The sequence below is a fragment of the Gymnoscopelus braueri genome, assembly GCF_963280865.1.
Source record: "Gymnoscopelus braueri genome assembly, chromosome: 4".
Lineage (NCBI taxonomy): Eukaryota > Metazoa > Chordata > Actinopteri > Myctophiformes > Myctophidae > Gymnoscopelus > Gymnoscopelus braueri.
In genome coordinates, this window is record NC_137605.1 from 1,572,048 (window position 1) to 1,577,930 (window position 5,883).

Sequence of the window (5,883 nt, forward strand, 5' to 3'; positions counted from 1 at the left end):
GAAGATTTGAAAGAAGACGTTTCAGTTAGTAGTATTAGTCAGTTTTGCATTATTTTAGTTTTTATTTTGTTTTCATTCAAAAAAAAGTTAGTTTCAGTTAAAGCCTCACTACAGTATGTAACCTTTTTATGAATAAAATGTAATTTTGTCCAATTTGTAGGGTAGAGTATGTTAATACAATTACAATTATAATGTTTACAATCTGTATGCTATGTTAATATAATATAACTCTTCTATTGAGACATTTAGATGTCAAAGGTCATGTCTCACCTAGACACAGGATCTGACACCAATTTTCACCCGATGGTCAAGATTCAATTTATCCCCTGAGCAAGCAGGCAGGCTCTATTAGCTCAATGGTAAACATTGCAGCACTTGCACAGGAAACTGGGTTCAAATCCGGGGTAGAAGAGGATAGTTACATAGTGCAGCTTTAATTAAAATGTTGTTTACCTTTTAGTTTTAGTTTTAGTTTTATTTTGCGTCTCCGTTTCAGTCAGTGAACTATACAGTAAGAACCCTGTCTGTTGTAGAGCTGTTCTGTTCAGAATGACTTTCCAAGGAATGAGCTGTTCTGGAACCAAACCAAAGCCAACCCCCAGCAGGCTGTTCTAATGAAGAACACATGTCATTGTGGGCCAGAAACCTTGTATCTCCATATCTCTTTATCGCCATATCTCTTTATCTCCATATCTCTTTATCTCCATATCTCTTTATCTCCATATCTCTTTATCTCCATTTCTCTTTATCTCCATATCTCTTTATCTCCATATCTCTTTATCTCCATATCTCTTTATCTCCATATCTCTTTTCATAAATCAACGCCCTACTTCGTCGTAAAACAGCGTCGCACAAAAATTAGCAAAAATAGCCGATCTACAAGCTAACGACGCACTGTTAGCTTGTAGATCGGCATTTTTTGTTGTTGTTGCTATGTTTGAATAACTTTGCAAATTAAAGTGAAAGTGGTTAAGTGTGTTTGAACCAACGTAAAGTTGGTTTTTTACAATTCCTGAAAAGTAACAGTTGTGGAAATGACATATTGTAGGCCTACTGTACGAGGTTTACCGACAGCCCGACAGCCACGAACGACTTGAATCAGTCCAAACAGTCCTAATCATTCCCAGCTGTACTCTGTACTTCCCGGAAAGCATATTTCACTACCAAGACCTCAGAAGACCTTTGTGCAGTGGTTTTCAACCCTTTTCTTGCCAGGGACCCCTAAATTGATATACATTTGGCTGCGGACCCCCATCTGAAAATGTTTTGTGCCAGGGACCCCCAGAAGCAAAGATTTGAGTTAAAAATGTTCGCTTTAAAAGATATATATTCAAACATTTTCAAGATTTTTCAAAAATAGCAGATCTACAAGCTCATAGCGCGGCACTCGGTGCCGCGCTATGAGCTTGTAGATCTGCTATTTTTGAATAGCCAAAGCTAAGTGATTAAAATGATTTTGACGCTATGTTAACACATTTTGCTGGGGACCCCCTGGTACCCCCCCAAGGACCACTGGTGGTCCCCGGACCATTGGTTGAGAACCACTGCCTTATGAATGAACACACAGTGTATTACCAAAACCACACCCTGTGAATGAACACACAGTGTATTAGTAAAACCACACCCTGTGAATGAACACACAGTGTATTAGTAAAACCACACCCTGTGAATGAACACACAGTGTATTAGTAAAACCACACCCTGTGAATGAACACACAGTGTATTAGTAAAACCACACCCTGTGAATGAACACACAGTGTATTAGTAAAACCACACCCTGAGTCATAAAGAAATTCTCATTCAAAAAATCCCATTGAGGTTTTTTCTTTTTCTTTCTTTTCTTTTTTTCCCACTTACACTCATACAATAAAAAATGATTCTGGTCATTCTGGCCAGGAGGTAACTCTGTAAATGATATTTAGTCATATTTGATACAGTCTGTGAATTTTAGGAATGCTTGTATTTCCATCCTCTGTGGATAAATTAATACTTTTACAGAGTCAGTTAATGCTTGGACATCAGAGTCTGACCTACTTAAAGCACGTTTTAAACACAGTTCTTATATTAATGTTATTGTGTCTTCCTCTCTCTCCCTCTCTGGGTGAAATGGAGCTCGACAGTGACCACAGATTCATTTGATTGGCTCAGCAGCAGATTTGAACTGGCAACACAATATGTGTTTCCAGTAGTGTTGCCATGTCTGCTTATAAGCGACTGTAAAGTTGCTTGTACATATTGGTAGTTGTGAGTTGCTTATTTGGGCTTGCTTCCACATTTTTGTTCTCAGATATTTTCATGTCATGGACCCCCAAATTAAAATGTATTTGTCCCTATACCCCCGAAAATGTATTGTGCCAGGGAGCCCAGTACCAGATTTGTGTTAAAAAATCTTCCAAATATTCCACATTTTATTTCAGGATTTTTGAGGCACGTTGTGCCAGATGATTATCTTAATATGCAACATTGTTTTTTCACTCAACATACAGTACAGTATTAGTGGATATCTGCACCCATGGACCCAGTTTTCTTGCATTCATGGGAACTCGTCAAAGGAGAGAAAGATTCTCATAAAACGCACAAAGCGCCTCCTTTCATTTCACTGAACAATTAGGAAACGATACGTTCCCTAAAAGACGAGCCCTGTCATCCAGATGTTATCTTTCATGGCATGGGTATCACATCCAGATGTTAAAGGTTCTATGACATTCATTTTCAGTTTTTTAATTTTTTATGTTTTTTTGGGGGTTTTATGACCTCAAATACACCTAAAAAATCTGAACTTTGAACATTCAGTGGATTTTCTGTGGTCTGGGGTTTTCTGAATAATTAGGCTGAAAAGTAATCTGAGCTTGGCCCTTCGACAGTGAGGTCACAGTCGATTAATCCCGCCCACTCTCCTCCTCGCCCCTCCCCTCCCCTATCCTTTCCTTTGGGGGGGGGCGGAGCAGAGGCGATGATTGACAGGCAAAATCCCTCACCAGCGACACCCGCAGGCAAAGATTTCTTTTTTCATTGCAGTTGAAAAGGCTTTAGAAATGTGAGAGAAAAACACCTGCCATGGATCAATGGAGTGGAATTTTTTGTTAAAACTTTCTATACACGTTTGAAGGACCATGACAAAGACTTTTAATGTGTGGTAAAACTGAACGTCATGAAACCTTTAACGTTCACGAGTGTAATTTGGGAAGTCTCACAGGATGTGAGCCACTTAATTGAATTGAAACCTCCTCAAATATGTTATGAATGGATTTCTTTAATAGTTTAATGTATCAGACCAGCTATGATTCAGCGAGACATTAATGGCGCGGAGCGAGTGGCTACAAATGTTTGATCCCCGTCTTCCAAATGAGCGACACATCTGACTCACTAGACGTTTTAATGACTTGAGGGTGACTACATTTTGACTTAGTTTTAGTCATAGTCTTTTGAATAACATTCCATTTAGTTGTAGTCATATTTACTGACATTCTGAACACTAGAATGTTTAGTCATATCTAGATATGACAACACTAGAATGTTTAGTCTTTGATTATGCAGATATGCCTTCATTTCCTCTAAAAACGGCACCTATGAGCCTCTTATGAGAGGACATCTGTCCACTATGCATTTACTATGCATTTACTATGCATTTACTATGCAGGTCTATTTACAATTCACAGTTTAGTGAGCAAACCATGTTCTCACCTGGTAGTGTGTGAAGGGTCACTATGTGTAAATGTAGCATCATGGTCACATACTGTAGAAAGAGACATTTATGGATCCGTCCTCCATCTATGTGTGTTCTCTTGTTGTGTGTAAAGGGAACATGTCTCATGTTCTGGAGGCTGTATAGCATGTGGCTCTGAGATATAGAGTTAAAAAGCTCAGAGAGCTCTGGACTTGTGTTAATGAAACGCATTGATTCATTCTACTGTACTCTTGTACTAAACATTAAACATGTCTCATGATGTAAACTAATTGTAAGAGAATATTGTGATCTGGTCTGATGAAGGAATGTTTATTGTGGTTTAGAGGGTAACCTTTTGAAAACAGGACAATATCAGCATGTAAACACGTATTCCCATTGTTTCTATCTGGTTGGTACTGTATCACTTCATTATGTATGTGCATCGTTGTGTATGACCAAATGAACCCTTATAGGGGTTCCATTTGTACTCTCACAGTTATGATGATGGTCCTTGAATTATTTATTTTTTTAGAACATCTTATACATCTTCCCTCTCACTCTGGCTGGTACTCTTTATTATATTATATTATATTATATTATATTATATTATGTAAGTTTTTCCCCTTTCTGTACGTATATTTTGATGCCAATGATTTATACTTTTAAGTAACACTTAATATGTTTACTTACCTAAAAAAAAAGAAAAGAAGTGAGAACATGTATGCATACATACATACATACAGTACATACTGGTTCCAGACCTTAGATCAGGCTAGTATATACATACATTACATACATACATACATACATACATACATACATACATACATACATACATACATACATACATACATACAATAATAATAATAATAATAGATGCTAAGCAGATACAAGCATAAAGAATCAATATTATATTTAGTTACTGAAAACAGTGACACAATCATCCATAATTAGGCTCTAAAGCATGGCCCTGTTTAATAGAAATAATCTATTACATCAGGAGTAATATTATAGGATATCACACAAAGACAATGTCCTTCCTTTACAATCATTTACATAATTAAATACGTATATTTTATCATGAATTAGCTGCCATGAAAGTCACATCACTGTAGACAAAATGCTACTGCACACACTTATAAATTGCCTTATAGTGCCCTCTTGTGGAGATAATATGAACATTCAATATGGTCACCTGCTTAAAATAACGGCCCGTGTAATATTTCAGTTTTTAGTTTTAAATAAACTGAACCATAGAATTAGAACATATTATATTCATTAAAAATGAAAAAAAAAGAGATTCAAAATGCAATGCAATGCAATGTGATGCGATGCGAGAATGTGGTCTAGCTGCGTAGTTCTCAACCTGTGGGTTGGGACTCCGGACGGGGGGGGGGACGGGGGGGACGGTAAAGTGTCAAAAATAAAATAAATACAAAATTAAAAAGGCCATTACTGCATCAAAACTAATCAACAAACTATACTATAAAAACTGGTCAGAGGCAAACATGTACCATTTAGTCAAACTAAATGTAATTCCTCAACTCCTACAAATCTATGTGCTTGTCAGGGTGGGGGGTCCCCAGTTCAAATATAATCATATATAATATTAAAAAGAGGCTTTTGGACATAAAAAGGTTTGTGTCTGATAAAATAAATTACATAAATAATGTGTTTGTACAATAAGCTACAACAGGCCATACAGTGGGCCCGGTGGGCCTTCAGGATACTGCAAGCGGACCCCCAAATAATTTACACTACACTTTTAATTATAACAAATATAAAAAACAACATGTATGTAAAAAACAATGACATGTTGTTTTTCCTTTATCACTGTAGGAACTTAAAGTAAACCACGCTAGTTCTATTGATCCAAGACACCGTGCTTATGGATCCCACTGCTTTTCCAGGGAGACCCGCTGTGATTGGCCAGTAGTCGCTGTGATTGACAGTTCTTCCTTCCTTGCGTTTTTGCAACTACACCTAACCTTAACCTTAACCTCAGTTAAACTATGTCTAAACCTAACCTTAACCCTAACCTCAGTTAAACTATGTCTAAACCTAACCTTAACCTTAACCTCAGTTAAACTATGTCTAAACCTAAGCTTAACCTTAACCTCAGTAAAACTATGTCTAAACCTAACCTTAACCCTAACCTCAGTAAAACTATGTCTAAACCTAACCTTAACCTCAGTAAAACTATGTCTAAACCTAAC